The sequence below is a fragment of the Lissotriton helveticus genome, chromosome 11 (assembly GCF_964261635.1).
Source record: "Lissotriton helveticus chromosome 11, aLisHel1.1, whole genome shotgun sequence".
In the NCBI taxonomy this organism is placed as follows: Eukaryota; Metazoa; Chordata; class Amphibia; order Caudata; family Salamandridae; genus Lissotriton; species Lissotriton helveticus.
In genome coordinates, this window is record NC_136072.1 from 355336786 (window position 1) to 355353328 (window position 16543).

The window sequence follows — 16543 nt, forward strand, 5'->3', positions numbered from 1 at the left end:
TGGCCGAGGAGGATGGACTGGAGCTGTGATCCGGACGGGGCGAACGTCGTACAATAGTTTTCAGGAAATCTTCCACCTGCTGCGGGTTGGTGCAGAATACCTGCTTGCCATTAAGCGTGATGTGTCGCCTCGCCGGGTATAGAAGGGCATATTCCAGTTGTGCTTTACGGAACTTTTGTTTAACTGTGAGGAATTTCTGGCGTGCCACCTGAACCACAATCGTAAAGTCGGGGTAGATTTGGAAGGCGTTTCCCTCGAATTGCAATGACTTCAGCTCGCGGGCTTTCTGAAGTGCAAAGTCGCAATCGTAGTAATTGAGAAGGCATGCTAAGATGGGGCGAGGGGTTTCTACAGGGGGCGGTCTCTAGCCCAGGGAGCGATGAGCGCGTTCCACCACCAGGTGCGGCGACAATGATTCAGCGCCGAAGGAGCTTTTAAGGAGACACTCAACGTAGTCCTCCATCCGGCCATGTTTGTGCTCTCCGTTATGCCTAAAATACGGACAATGTTGCGGCGGCTCCTGGCCTCAATGTCCTCATTCTTGGCTGCAATCACTTTCAGTAGTTTGTCCATCTGTGAGACCTGTGTTTGCATCTGGGTGGTGATGTCCTCAGTCTCAGAGATGCAATGATCTACCTTCTTTAAATGACCATCGTGCTTATCCAATTTTTGCACAAGGAAGTCCAAACGGTTATTCATAGTGACCATTTTCCCTGATAAGTCCGTTAGACCATGCTGCAGTGCAAGGAGTATCGATTTAACGTCGTCCCTATCGGCTTGCGGCAGGGTTTGTGTTTGCTCCATGTTGGTTGGCGCAGGATCTGCCGAATTCGACCTTGTCACTGCCTTTTTTTGCGTGTCAAATGTGAGACGAGGTTGGCGACCGTCCAGCTTATCCATTGCCCACTACAGACAGGCCTCTCTGCAGTAAGAGGGAGTAAATGCCGCTCAGTGCGTGTTTGCAGCAGGAGAGAAAGTTTGTGATGGTTCACTGATGCAGGACCGGTCCACAATGATATGGTGTCAACAGTGCACACCATGGGAGGAGGGCACAAGCCTCGCAGCAGGTCAGCATAGAGGGCGGCAATCAAGGAGTACGTAGAGCGAGTCGCACCAGGTTGTAAGCGTTTAGACCAGGAACTATGTAATTTACATGCAGCAGTAGACGGTGCGTGTAGAGCGGTGGTGGGACATAGGACAGTCAGGGCATACAACCCGAGCAGGTTGAAAGATCACGGGTAGCACCCCTCCACAGCTCCCAGGGGCCCTCACAGCAGTGTAATCAGTCCACAGAACAGTGGGGTTGGTACCAGCAGCACTAGTATGGGTGTGCAACACCCATGAGTCCAAAGAGGCACCTCAAAAAAAAGAGAACACACCGGTATATTGCATAATAGTGTACACGAGAGTCACTACACAGCGGGGGGGGCAGCCAACACCCGAAGGCCCGCCGATGGACGCCTGCAAAACACCGCCCTGCGCCAGGCCTGGGCTCGCATCACACCACCACAGCCCCACAGGCCTCGCGCAGCACAAGCAACGGAGGAGTGCTACAGCTAGATTCATGAAAGGAAATAGCTGCGAATTCGCAATTCCGCTCGCAATTTGAAGGGAAGGAATTCAAGAAACCCAAACAACCAAAATAGCTAAATCGCTATTTAAAAATAGGGAATTGGCTATTAAATTCGCAGAAATCTTGGAGGATGGGCATTTGCGAATCGGAAATTGCGAGGAACCATGGTTTCTGTGAATTTAATAGCGAATTCGCAAATAAGCCATTCATGAAAAATCGCTAAAAGCGAAAAACGTGAAAATCGCTATTTGCGACGCGCAATTTAAGAAGAACTCAAATCAGGTGGTAACCAGTACTGAAAAAAAAATTCAAAAAACAGTTAGGTCCCTCCCAACAGGTGCAGGGCTGATCAAACACATTTAAGGACATGCAGCTGCAGCCTGGTGATTCCCACAATGCCTGGACTTTACATGCTGGTGAGGCGGCGTAGGCTGCAGCGAGCTGCACGCAACAGACGGAGGATACAGGAGCGGATATACCGCCAGCGGGTCACCCTTCTGGGCCAAACCAGGGAGCAAATCTATGCCAAGTACCGCCTGAGTGGGGCCATGATAATCAAGCTCATCCGGGACCTAGACCCCCTGATGCAGCACCCTACAAGGAGGACCAATGCCGTGCCCACACATGTGCATGTATTGTGCTGCCTGCACCTCCTGGGTTCCGGAAGCTTCCAGGGGATGGTCGCTGTTGCAGGGGGGATATCCCAGCCCACCATGTCCCCCTGCCTAAGGAGTTTCCTGGAGGCATTGCTGACCCGGCTACACCACTATATATCATTCCCCACCAGCCAACAGGACCTCAATGATACAAAGCTGCAATTTTACAATGTAGCTCAATTCCCACACGTCATTGAATGTATTGACTGTACACACGTCCATATTTTCCCACCTGCTGAGACAGAGTACATGTACCGCAACCGGAAATGCTACCACTCCCTCAACATCCAGATGGTGTGCAATGCCAAAACAATAATCACGGACATTGTGGCACAGTACCCAGGGAGCACACATGACTCCTTCATCTTCAGGCACAGCGGCATCCACACACGACTGGCCAGGGGAGACTCTGGGGAAGGACACCTACTGGGTAAGTACACATGCCCCAAATGTGTAAGTTGTGATCATGTAGCTGCGCAGAACAGGCACTCACTCTCTGCTCCTTACATAGCGGTGACAGCGGCTATGCTCTCCGTGAGTACCTCCTCACCCCATACCTCAACCCTGCAACTCCACAATAACGGCGATTTAATGCATCACACATTCGCACAAGGAACTGTATTGAGAGGACATTTGGCCTGTTGAAAAGCAGGTTCCGCATACTGCACAAGACAGGTGGAGCCATGAAATACGATCCTGAGGTCTGCTGCCGCATGGCCAGGGAGCGACGCGAGAGCTGGGAGGTGGCGTTCCCAATAATGTAATTTGACCGCGTGTACGCTGACAGGCGGGTCAATAGTTGGCGGTGTCTGCGGCGATTGACATTCGGCTGCCTGGACATTGCCTGAGTGTTGGCCTCCACAGCTGCTGTCATATGTGCCACATTACGTGCCGTCTTGTCCAGTTGGAGGTGGATGGCGGCTACGTGTCGGGCCTGGGTCTGGTGCACACTCAGCATCCTGCGCTCAATAGAGAGCCCACCTGCTCGCATAATTCTGCCCCTGCCAGCGCGGGATGTGTTGGTGCGCGGCTCCCTGACCAGACCGCTCGTCTGGCTCCTCACAGCCGCAGGGCGGCGGGTTTGTTGGCGACCTGCTGCTGGTGTTGCAGGCCCCACTGGTGGCTGTGTGCTGCGTGGTGCTACAGCAGCGCCTGTTGTCACGGGGGTGGCACGGGCCACAGGGGCGGGTGGTGGGATGACCGCTGTTCTGGCAGCTTGCCCTGATGGTCCGGGCTGTGAGGTATGATGTGTATCTCCCTCCGTTCCCTCCGTGTTCTCCTCAATCACCAGGGCCTCGCTGTCTGTGCTGGGGACATCAGCGCCACCTGTGATGTGAAGTGGACGTTGATTAGTGACATGTTCCGTACACAGTTAGGCTTGCTACATGCATGCAGTCTACCATTCCCTGTCTCGCTGCAAGATTGACTCTCACTGGACATGTCAGGCTCTATGGTACAGGATGGTAATTGTGGGCAGACTACATGTCCCACAATGCAATAGCGCTATGGAGCTGTACTTTGGCTGCATGATTGGGGTTTGTTATGGGATGCACTGGAGTCATGGACGATGTTAGGGGACAGGGGGTTGCAGTCGCATGGCACTTACCTGGTGTGTCTTGGGTGGGTCGGGAGGAGTCAAGCTGGGTCACACCCACGCAGGCCTGTGGGTTGATGGTCTCCTCCACTTGGTCCTCCAGTGGGGTGTTCGTGGGACAGTGGGCTCCCCTCCACCTGTCGCTAATTGCTCCCCCAGCCTCTCAGCAATCTTTTCTTTTGCCCGCCCTCTTAAGTCATACCAGCGCTTTTTCAGCTCGTCCACCGAGCGCTGGGTCACCCCCACGGCGTTCACTTTGGTGCAGATGCGCAGCCATATGCGCCTTTTGTCCACCTCTGGTACCCTTCGGGAGTCACTACCAAATAGGCGGTTGTGATCCTTGGAAACTCCTTCAATTAGGTGTTCGAGCTCCTGCTCAGAAAACTTTATTTTGCACTTTCTCCCACTGGTGGAAGCTCCTGCTGCATCCTGTGCCATGCTTGCCACTGTGCTGTCTCCTGCTGTAGTCCTGTGGGAATGCTGGAGGGGAGCTCTGCAACTGCCGCCTGTACTTCTGCCTCTCACTGCTGAATGAGGGTGGGAGCTGCCTACTTCCTGGTTGTGATGTCATCACTGTGCTCAGGATGCGACTTCCCGTTTTTGTGATCTCGCAGTTAGCAAGATCGCTATTTGCGATATCGGTAATTGCGAAATCGCAATTTCAACAGGGGTATCTGCGGAATCTGCGATTTTTTACCGATTTCTGGCTTCCCGCAATCGGCGATTGCGGCCGCTTGCGAATAGCATTTTTAAATCGGAAAACTTCATGAATGCCGTTCTGCGAATTCTAAATTGCGATTCGCATTTTCTCGCAATTTAAAATTCTCAGATTTGGATATTGATGAATCTGGCTGCATGTGTTTCTGCAAAGGCGCTGCCCAGCCCAAACGTCCTCAACAGGCCCCACAGAATTATGGTAAATGCCTCAGGAAAGCATGGATATGACGATGGGGCGATGTATCAATGCCCGCTATCCCGCCGTCTCACATGCGGGCGGGGCACATGCGGCTATGGTCCCAGGCCGCAGGGTGAAAGATGACGACCGCAGAGGTTAGCAGCAGAATCCAGCGCTGTCGGCGGGGTCTCACAGAGCCCAGGTATGTGGAAAAGGTGAGGAGGCAGCCAGCGGTGGGGGGGCAATACTGGCAAACAGGGGGTGTATGGGCCCCCCGCAGTCCTACCTGCAGATGTCACAGTCCCTCACTGCAAGCACGGGTCCGCACCGCCAGTTCTCGACCCCATAGGCGGTTGGTCCACAAGTAGATATGCCCGCAGAGCACCGGACCAAAGTAGAAAGCAGCAGGAGGTCAGAGCACCGCGGGCGGGCCGAGTCTCCGGGAAGGGCCCAGCGAGGCCCGACACCACATGTGCACTCAGGGCTTGAGCAGCCACAGTCTCCGGGCAGGCGTCCTACAGGATTGGTCAAGTCGGCCCGGGAGGCAGTCCGCTCCCTGCAGCTGGGCCCACAGAGGTGCAAATGTGCCATTTTTTTTACTGCCAAGAGCAGAGACCACAACGAAGAGCTGGAGCACAAAAGTCAGTGTCTATCTGGGGTAGAAATCAGGATTATTGCCGGATAATGATGCCAAGCTTCCAGCGCGTCACAGTTGTGCGGCCATCTTGGATGTGCGCCACCCAGCGCCCCCTTGTATACGCAAACTTGGGTAAGAGTTAAACTCCCGTGCGAATCTGCTACAGGAAAAATCATCACAGATCACGGGTTAAATCAGTGCTGTGTCATTGCCCCGTTGCTCTTTAACCTATACACAGCAGGTTTGGCTAACGCATTGCACGGAGCAACTTTAGCAACTCCTAGTATTGGGAGAACCAGGATCCAGCTGATACAATCTGCAGACGACTTGGTCCTTTTGGACCACACTAAAGGCGGCCTTCAAAAAGCCTTAACAGCACTCTCGGAGTATAACGCTAAAAATAAGCTGGTTGCAAACCCAACGAAATCCAAGATAGTGATCTTTGGACGCCATCCGAAAAAGAAGCTTATGAAATGGAGTTTGGGACCACTAATATTGAACAGTACACAATTGTATAATTATCTCGGAGTCTGATTCAGTGGCCTGATGGTGGGGGAACAACAGCAGCCAGGACTATGGACCACAAGATTGGGGTGATGTTGGTTTGGACATAGGAAGTGGAGGTATCCATAGGATGAGGTGTTGTAACAGCTGGGGTAGGAGATGTAGGTGTGGGCCAAGGGAAACTCACTGGAGCAGTCTGTCCAGGAAGATCAGATGGACCAGGCAGCTACTCGTCATATGGACTTGTAGGAGCAGAGTCTTCACTAATAGCTTGTTCCTGGTTTGAAATTGAGGTATCCTCAGTGGCGTATTGTTGTTCATGTACTCTTGGTGCTGGACCGATTATGAATTACAAAAGAAAATATGATAAAAGTCTGAATTATACATCAAATGAGTTTGAAGCTAAAATTGAAGCATTTTTAGAGGAAAAGAAAATGTATATAAGGATTGTACTTTTCAGTTGTATTATAATAAATTACAAAAACAATTTAAATTACACACAAAAAATGTAAAAACAACAGGTAAAAAGATGTCCTGAAATGAAATAATAATTAAAAAGTATGGGGAGGAGCCTAGCTCGCGACCGAGATGGCCGCGCTTTAGCTCGGCTCCGTTCGCCCGCCTGTGTTTTTCACATTTATCCTGCATTTATCCTGCCCCGGGAAGCCCTCCTTGCTGTGTGGTACTGCTACGACGCACTGCAGGCACTTACCACTTGTTCCGGTTGTCCTGGCTGCTGTGGGTCCGGTGCAGTGCCCCCGACCATTCCCGGGACTCGAGGGCGGACTGGCCTGGTTCTTCGTCCCGGCTCCTGGGCCGGATGCAGCCTGCGGGCTTGCCCTTCGGGGCGCGCTGGAGGTGACTGGAGGGCCGCTGTTCGTGTGAGCCGGAGGTTCCTGGCTGAGAGACTCCTGTGTGGCGGCAGCCTTGGATGGTGTCGCTGCCCTTCATTATTGGGGTTCCTCGTGTGTTCAGCTTCCTCCCCCTTTGTTCTCCGGTCCGGCCATTTTGTTCTTTGCCGCCCGGACTCGGAGAACGGGACTGGCGACATTGGGGGGCCGGCGAATCCCCTTCTTCTGGTGGCCCCCCTTCCTGTCCGGGGTGTTCTTCTGCCTGTTGGCGGGGCTTCATCTGCTTGACTGCCGCCCCGGCGGAGGTTGTTGGCCGCGCGGCCTGTTCGGGCTCTCAAGATGGCGACCAACCCCATTTGTTTGGGCCGGGCCCGGACGAGCACTGGGGGCCCGCCGCAAGGCCCGGGTGTCGGATACTGTGAAGGCTTTCCTGCACTTAAGGGGATCTTGAACATCCTGCTATCCTGGCGGCTCTCGGTGGCCGCGCCACTCCTGGCTCTGGAGACGGTTCCTCACTGCGGGCCTCCCGGGCCCCCACGACCGGATGAGGCATTGATATCGCGGGGTGTGGCTGGTACTCTCCTGGCGGACTCGGCCCCGGCTGCCGCCCCGGAGGTGCGCAACCTGATGGCGCCTTCTCCTCCTGTGCTGCCTCCTCTGCCCTTGGCCCGGGAGCTGGATTTTGTTTTGCCGGACTTTTATGATTCTCCTGGTCCCTCTCAATCACCACTGCCCGATGACGTCTCCTGTGCCGGCCCGGATGGGTCGGTTTTTATGGATATATCCTTGGAACTGTGCCTGCATCGTTTGCTACATTCTGTGATTTTCCTGGATCTTCCGTGCTTTTCTTCCTGTGACTTTTTTGGACTGCCGTTGGACTCTCCTGCTGCCTGCCTTCTGTTCTTTCTGGCAGGGTCCTCGTTGGATCGGACCCTTACTGCTTTGGATAAAAAGGGTCAGGGCTGATGAAAACTGACTCTTATATGCGGTAGCTCATGAACGGTTTGGATGATCTCTGTGTCCTGATATGGTTCTGTGTAACTGGTTAGTGCTCCTGGACTTTGGCCGGATACTCTTTGGCTTCCCGAGGACTTGGACCTTTAACCCGGGCGGGTGGATGGGTGCGTTTACTCCTGTCTTTGGCCCTCCCCCGTGTGTATGTTTGTATGTCTTTACTCCCTTCTTTCCTTCCCTTCCTTCCCCCCCCCCTTTTTTGTCTTTTAATTCCAACTTTTCTTGCTCCACTAAATTTCGGGTTCTACTTAGGGCGACAGGCACGCTGCGGGGGGGGGTAGGCCGTAGCCTTCTGCAGGGGTGCAGGGTGGGCTTAGGGGTGGGTGGGGGGGGTCTGTTTGTGTCGGGGGGTCTTTTTCCCCCCTTATTTTCCCCTTTTTTGTTCTATGGCTCTTGTGTATTCACTTTTTCGGGACTCTGTCACCTCGTATCTCCCCCGGGGGTTTTCTGTCCTTCTTCCGGTGTGTGGCTGATTGTGGTTCGCTGCCTATTCTGGTATCGTATTTCTGTTACATCGCATGCCGGTTTTATTGTCCTGTTTTTCCCCCTGGGGGTGCATGGTCTGGCGGGTGTTCCTTTTGTTGTCTTTTTCTCCCTCTTTCCCTTCCTCCTTTATGGAGGTCCCCTTTTTCCGTTGGGGTGCGTATTGCATAGTCTTTGTGATGGGGCTTTTTGACCACGTCTTCTTTGTTCGGGTAGGGGCGGAGGTGAGTGAGCACGATTGACTGTTGCCACTGTCGCTATTTGATGGTCTGATTCTGTTTCTGTCCTTTGCTAGATTTGATTATATGGCTTCATTTTCTTACGTTGTGTTTATAAAATGGCGGCTTGCCGCGGTCCCTCCCTTGTACTCTCATATATGGCCCGTTATTCCTTTGGTCCCCTCCCCGTGCTAGAAAATTAACCTTTATCATCCTGCTCTTGCTGAACGCTCGATGGTTTTTATTGCTTCACCAGTGCTCCTGATGTTATATCCTGTGCAGATCTTCTTTTTGTATGCTGGTTATTTGACCATTCTGTTCTGGCCAGCCCGTGGGGTTGTAGGCCAGTATTTGTGAGCTTTCATTGTTCAATAAAGGTTTTAAAAAAAAAAAAAAAAGTATACATGAAATATACCAAACATTCAACACCACACTGTAGACAGGAAGAATGTGACAGACACCATTCCAAAACTTAGCAGGCTACAAATCTGACAATTAAATAACTTAGGAGGATGAATTGCATTAGTCATCATATAAACATTGCAGAGTATATTTATTAAGAAAAATACTTATATTCAACATACAGAATTACATACCTTAAGATTTTTAGGGCAATACATTTCGATCTGTAAAACAAATAACATCAATTCAATAAAAGAACAAGGATAGGACAACTTACAAAATGGAACACAAAAATATTTCAACACATAGCCTGAAATAGAGATTGATAAATACATAGCACGTTAACATTATTGAAAAGTATATTAGAAAAGAGAGAATGAGCAGAATAACATTGCAATATTATTTTGACAAAACAAAATCAAGGCATCCTGGTAATTGTAGTCATTTCAATTAAACATTAAAACACTTGCAAATTTGTAAGTTAAACATAAGTTAGTGAAAATATGCAACAAAAATGACCAGACATTTACAATATAAAACACATATATGAAATATGTTATTTTGTGTAAAAACACTTACAAATACCATTACATCATGTGAAATGTAATGGAGAATGAATCCTGTAATCTTAAATATAACAAACTACATTCAAACAAACAAACAAGACCAAAAATAAATGATCCAAAAATATATATAGTTTCTAACTTTCCTAAAGATGCAAAACACATTATCAACAGCTAAATGAAAACCAAAAATGACATTTAGGTCTAGTGGCACATACAAAAGTATAATTTACCAATTTACACTCCACCAGGAATTCCTGTCAAGCTTTCAGGATGCAGGATATGCAAGACTTTCTACTGGGTCTCCAGGTGACATTTAGAGACCTAGAACGCACCCTCCCCTGCAGGTCATTCAACCTCTTCCTAATTTCCTCCTGTGTGGGCAGGTTGTTTGCTACAGCATTCAATCTGTCAACTATTCTAGTCCACATTTGCCTTTTCTGAGCTATAGTTGTATTTTGTACTTGGGCTCCAAACAATTGTGGCTCTACTCTAATAATTTCATACACCATGACTGGCAATTCTCCCTCTGTAAAATGGAGATTTCTCCTCCCTGCCATTATTAAAAAAAGAAAAAAAAGAAAACTTAAATCAATTTTATGACCCACAAGAACATTAATTAAAGACGAAAAAAGCGACAAGAAACAGAGAAAACAAAAAAAACTGACTTCTCTGACAAAAGTTCTGCTTGACAATGTTGTGCTGCAGTGGAATGGCAAAGCATCATGGTCTGACATGAAGTGTATTTTATAGTGGGGTATGCAGGTGAAAATAATTAGCCAAAACACATCAGGTGTGTGATGCTAGCATCCATCCCAAAGCAACAGGAATAATACAATGTTCAACTTGTCCCAGAACGGAATCACTCCCTTGTGCAATCTGCCACTAGAACAATGTCAGCACAACTATGAAATCTAAGTAGGTTCGGCCCAATCCCTCTGCCCTGATGGCAATGGACTAATGTTAGGCACCACAGAAGTCTGCGTTGGCGTACGGCAGGCGGGAATCCATCAGCTTGACAAAGTACTTGTAAACTCTTCCGCTGAGGGATGACAGGAGTCCTGCCAAGATCTACATTAGGCCTTACATTTTTTTTAAATTATTAAATTAAATGTTAAACCTTTAAATAATAAACATGTAATTTAAACATAACATAGGTTTTAAATAAATGTACTAAATAATATTTAAACATGAAAAGTCTAGTGAGGGTTGGGTTTTGAGAACTTCTGTTCAAAAAGTAATATTTATAAATTAAATTAATCTAGGTAAACTATTTAATAAACATTTAATTTGATGAGGTAACTGTCTGTAACACTTTATTTTATTGCTTCCAAATTAATAATTATTATTTTTTTTTAAATGTCAATTTTATTGTAAATTGTAATATTTGTTAACTTTTTAAAATTAAGAAATGATATCACTTTCCCTGTATTATGCCTAACAGGGATCTCCACCCCAGTGATGAAGTTCACCCCCACATGATGGCAGTATCTGCCCTTATAGTGGAGATCTGTGCCTACATGAGAAAAGTTACTTGTAGTAACTTTACACTTGTTTTTCAGTCTTAGTTGTCTCCACCCCCTTGAAAGTGCAAAAATATGTAGATTTACATCTACGTGCAAGAGTAAACTTACATACGGGTGAATCTGCACAAGTACATTTTTGCTCATGTGAATAGGACCTTTAATATTTTGATTGAACAGGACGGTAAAAAATGGATGACATTTGTGTGTGATGCAGCGCTACTTCGGAAATAAATTCTAAAACCATGTCACCTTTCCCTGAAGTACAAAAATCATACATCTACCCATCAGTGGGGCCCATAACACCGTGAGCCACTCACAAAACACTTCCATCCTACTTCATGGATCGATGAAATTCAAAGGTTAGCTGCTGTATCATAGCGGGGTGTCTAAACTAAAACTGGATATTTATTCTATTTACACCTGTAGCTTAAATGAATTTACCATGGTTTTCATTAACAAAATATTTATTTAGACACGCCACCATTATGGTCGACGAATCTGCTAGTAAAAATTAGGCGTAGGAAAATACAAGAACAGCTTAATTCTCCATTTATATAATTTTTATTAAAGAAAAATTTAGCATGTCTAAACAATTTATTCACTTTATTTCTTTCTTTATTCAAACCGACATTTAAGGAATATGAATTTTATTTCAAACAGTTAATTTCATTTATTTCAGAAGATCTGAAATAGACATTTTATTTTAATTTCAGATATGCAAGTATTAGCAAAAGACAGATAGTTCCCAAAATTCCTTTTTTTCTCCTAACTTCCCTGACTAATAACCTCACCCAAAGTTCAGACCTCATTCAGAAGAAATAGAAAATTATTCAAAGTCTTACATCTCAGGAAAAATCAGCATTCCAACAGCATCTCTGGAGGAAATTGAAGAGGAGTTCTTTCTTAAGTAAAATCAGCACTTTTTATACCTTTTTCACTAATTTTATCTATCTACAAAAGTAACTATCAGCATAAACTCGAGTTCTGATTGGAGAATTTAGGGGTGGATGAGCATAACCTCATCTTTTTAATATTCGCCTTCCGTCGTGTCAGATAAAATTTAATGGGTCCTTTGTTTAAGAAAATGTCCGGCCTAGTCACATTCTCAAATTGCTATATCCAAACATGTTCCCACGTTATACAATAGTGACACCCACAGATGTTGGCAGTCATCTGTATTCTTGGGACATGGTGGCCTTGAACCTCGCTGTTCAGGCACAGTCAGCTCGCATTAATTCTCGGCTTTATTCGCGCATGCGTATTTCACTTATGGCCACAGTAAACGTGTGACTCCATTTTCTGATAGGCCTCACAAGTCAAAATGGGTACTACCATAGAAACAAACAAAAATAAATGTTAAATATGATACTATAGCCCTTCTGTTTATCTCCCCCCATACTAAGGTTTCCCGGTTAATTATTACCTAGCAAATAAGCGACATTTATGCAATTTATACTCACTTATCCTTCGGTTTCTGCCACAAATACATGTACAAAAAGCACATTTATGCTACTTTCGATTATATCATAGCTGCTCATTAGTTCAGGACACGACAGAATCACATAATTAGTTAATTATGATCACAACATAAGCAAAATTAGTTTCCCACGTGTACTTGTGTAGGTGCATTTCTTATTCTAAGTTGGTTAATTTCACACATCACTCAATTAGTTCAAGTTATGGTTATGGAAGTATGATTTCATAAGGGGTATAGAAAATTTTGTTTTTCCACCTTGCTCCATGATGTGAACACACAGGATTATGTTATTATTCTTTTGTGTGCATTGCAGATGAGGCCTGCAAAAGCACTTTCCTTCATATTAAACACTGTTGGCTACACATCACTCAACAATGTCTAATATTGTATGTAAACAGTACCTAGCAAATATTTGTAGTCAAATTAAATAAAGCAGTTGTGTCAGGAGCTCAAACAGAGGTGATTGAGAAGGCTGAGAGTATTCAAACATAGGTCAAAACATGATGAACCTGTTTACTTACAACACTTTGCAATCCCTTCCTAAATTTAGCTTATTTGGCAAACAAACTGCAAAAGGAGATTACCGTATTTATAGGGAGGTATGCAGCATTCCCAGAAAATAAACTGTGCTTGCTGTGTTGCAGTTTCAAAATAAAAGACAATGAGAAATCAAAATGGCTCAAACGCACCTTTTATTTGGTGGTAGACAATTGATTTGAAGTGGCACATCGACAAAGCTTTCGCAAGTATTGTTGCATCATACCAGCTAGTGAGACGACTTCTGGGTCTTTATCGAAGTTTCTCGAATAATGTCTTGCACTACGGGCTGTACAACAGTTAAATGTCTATGACAATATGATTACCCAGACAGTAATCTGCTCCAAGTGATTGCATGGCTGCAACCACAAACCTCTACGTATCCACTTTAAGGACTGCAGAAAGACTCGTGAGGGATGGTTGTGTATTTGTGTAGATGTAGCTTAGAATGTCCGAACTCTTAGAGTAGAAATAATTGATGATGTTTCACATGGTCCAACAAATGTGCAGGTAGGTGATAAACGTGCAAGATGGAGCATTTAACCTTCAAATTGGCATGCTTTCATGGATGAAGCTCTTGAGGGGTACTAAATGTGTCAGACCAAAAGGAGTCTACAGGGTATTTGAGAAAACAGCTTAGAAACTTGCTATGTATCTTGTTTGGTTCCAAGAAGTTGATGCAAGCGCTATAATGATCCCACTGTTCAAATATGTCATTAGACTATAGGGCCTCATGTATAAAATATATTTGCAGTTGCAAAGTCTGCAAGCCATAACAACACAAGCTTTGTGAAATGAAAAAAGTTAGTTTAGGATGTACAAGCTCCCCCTTATGTAGTTTAATAGTCTTTCTGACTCACAAAAGAGGGGTTTTAAATCCCATTACAAATTGCACATAGGAGGGGGCTTGCACCCCCTTTTTGGGAGGCCGTTTGTATGTATCATTTCATAACTATTGCAATTGCAGTTGCCATCACAAACCATTTATCAGATAGTGAATTGTGGTGGTATTTGATCTTGAAAGGGGAAACTGTTCCAATGGGACAACTTTTTCTTTGGGAATGATTACTGTCAGCTTTAGTGAGAGACATAAGCTGCTTTAAAAAAAGTGTATTTATTTATTTAAAGAGTTTTATATAGTGCTGGCTAGACCCGAAGATAGCAAAGCGCTTTAAATAAGGTTCCACAAAGTTGCAAAAATTACAGCAGCTACAATTTACATAATATACCAATGAAAAAAATTAAGTAGCATAGAGGACGAGGTTCATGGAGTGAAGAAAGGTAAGGGTGTAGGGAAAAGGAGCGGGGAGATACGTCGGAGAGACGAAGGAAACATCTGTCCAAGGACCGGCTGGGTAGGTGAGGGCTAAGGGGGAAGTCCATAGCCCATCTTGTTAATAGCTATCAGGTAGCTCCACTGGGCATCTGCCAAATAGCTAAGTCTCCACGGAAAAACATTAAAGAAGACGAAAAGAAAGGAGCATAGAGGGAGACAGGGGGTGTAGGGGTGGGAGGGGGGTATGATGGAGAGACTAAGGAAAGTCTGTCCAAAGTACGGCTGGATAGGTGACGGCCGAGGGGGAGTCCACAGCCCATCTCCTCTTTTGCTATCAAGTAGCTCCACTGGGCATTCGTCACATAGCTAAGTCTCTAAGGTCACGGGAAAGATCCCAAAGTAAAAGTCCAAAAGAGTGAGCAGGATCAAGGTCAGGAGAGGGCTGTGATCATGATCAAGGTCGTAGGCCAGTTATAATGTCCAGGAGAAGTAGAGCATTAACCCATTCCATGCTGATGACGTACCCCAGCCGTCACGCTCCACGGTGCTCGTGTGCTGATGACGGCTGGGGTTCGTCACGGCCCCAACCTGTTCATTTGTTTACCGCACAGCGGCGGAAACGGCCCAGCATGGAAGGGGTTAAGGAGCGACCCACTGAGGCGGCCATCTTGAGGTCAGGCACGGGGATTGTGTCCTTGATGTATCAAATAAATCAGTCGGTCCCCCATAATCTCAATAACTCAAAATGCAAAGGGGGTGAGAGCTATGCAGTGATGTGGCAAGGGGACAGTTCGCATGTTTTAAAAGGGGGCTAGAGTGTCACTCCCCCACTTCCCTTCAGGAACTCAAAACTAGGAATTGAGATTTGTTATCCCTTGCAGGCCTCTTTCCTTTCATTTTCAGCCCTTCATAGGGGTCATACATTTCATCCAGCCGCTAGCATGAGGTTTTGTGATCTTCTGGGAATATTTTCTTTGCGATGCAACTGAAGCATCGATCAGGTGCAGTGCAAAATGCTGGGCAGGTCGCACAAAGTTGATGTGCAGTGTGCACCCATTGCTAGCAACATCTCCAAAGACACCTCTAGCCCATAGTTAGAAGCAAATATTTTTAGGATCCTGCAACACTGAGGCCCTCATTTAAAGTGTGTACCTGACACCACAATGTGTGGGCACATTACCTCTTTGTAAGTCTTCCTCGCCACCTGAGTTATGAAGTGAGCTTCAGCTCCCCAACAGACCCCTTCAAGAAAGTTTGCGCTGTAGTCATCCCATCCCTTCCTAAGATGGCTGACCTCTTTCACCCCTGACACCTACAAGAGGAGGCACAATCCACCCGACTTCCTGCTCTTTTGTTTTGCTCTGCAGACTCTCCGAGTGCACATGTGGGGCAAGGTCGTGCCAAAGCTGGCCCTAACGCCCGGGTTGGAGGCCCTGCGAAGCGGGCTCACTGTCAGCATCTTCTTAATTATTTTCAACGTGTATTGTAAGATCAGCAAAGTGGGCTCTTAATTGTTGAAGTAGGCCCTGCAACTGTGGGCCGTTCTTCAGAGGCAAATGGATCGTCTGGTGGGTCCCTGACCCCGGCTTCTGCTGCCCCTGTTCTCGTGGGCACCACAGGGAGTGCGCTGCTGGTCCGGGTTGACTTCGGGCCGGTGCGAGTCTTCTCCCACTGTTTATGTGCAGGATGCTGCAGTAGGGCGGTCAGGCTGGACGGCACCTGTGATGCATCACGCATTTCTGGCATACCGGCAATTGCCAGGGAATGCGGACATGGTGTTGCTCTGACAGCGTGCATACTGCTTTTGGTTTGGGTTTGCTTGACAACTGGCCAGGTTTCTCGGCTTGTGGTTTTTGTTGGGACATGATGTGCTGTTTCTGCTGCTCGCTGTGGGGATCTTGCTATCCTGTCAATGTGTTCAGGATGGAGCCTGGTGATGAGTCCCTCATGGAGGAAGGCCCTGGTGTTCAGGCTCCTGTAGAGACACCTTCCTTGCAGGCCATCCAGCAGATTATTTAGGCTGCTGTGGCTGTGGCATTTAAGGAGGATGAGGGCACTCTTCTACTAAAAAGCAGAGCATGGAGCCTTCCACCAACACAGAGGCTGACAGGGAGGATGATGACCTCCAAGGCAGATATGTGCAGGGGCATGAGCTGAAGGAGGTCCTGCAGCATATTAAGAATAACCTGGCTTTCTCTGTTCCTCTAGTTGAGGATGATGCAGAGGATTTGTTTTGCAGTACCAGAAGTGTGAACCTGAGTCTCTGCCATGGCACCCATCAATTAAGAAGGTGATTGATAATGAGTGTCAGGAGGTGGACAAACAGTCTTTTCTGTG

The 16543-nt window shown here is 46.9% G+C and overlaps 1 long non-coding RNA gene across 1 annotated transcript in view; it reads right to left on the reverse strand.

Moving 5' to 3' along the window:
• The window catches only part of LOC144791113 (uncharacterized), a 179880-nt gene that overhangs the window by 61195 nt on the left and 102142 nt on the right, over positions 1 to 16543 (reverse strand). Inside the window, exon 2 of the long non-coding RNA XR_013602298.1 lies at positions 9022 to 9051. This is a non-coding gene — a long non-coding RNA (uncharacterized LOC144791113). The remainder of the gene's footprint in view (positions 1 to 9021; positions 9052 to 16543) is intronic.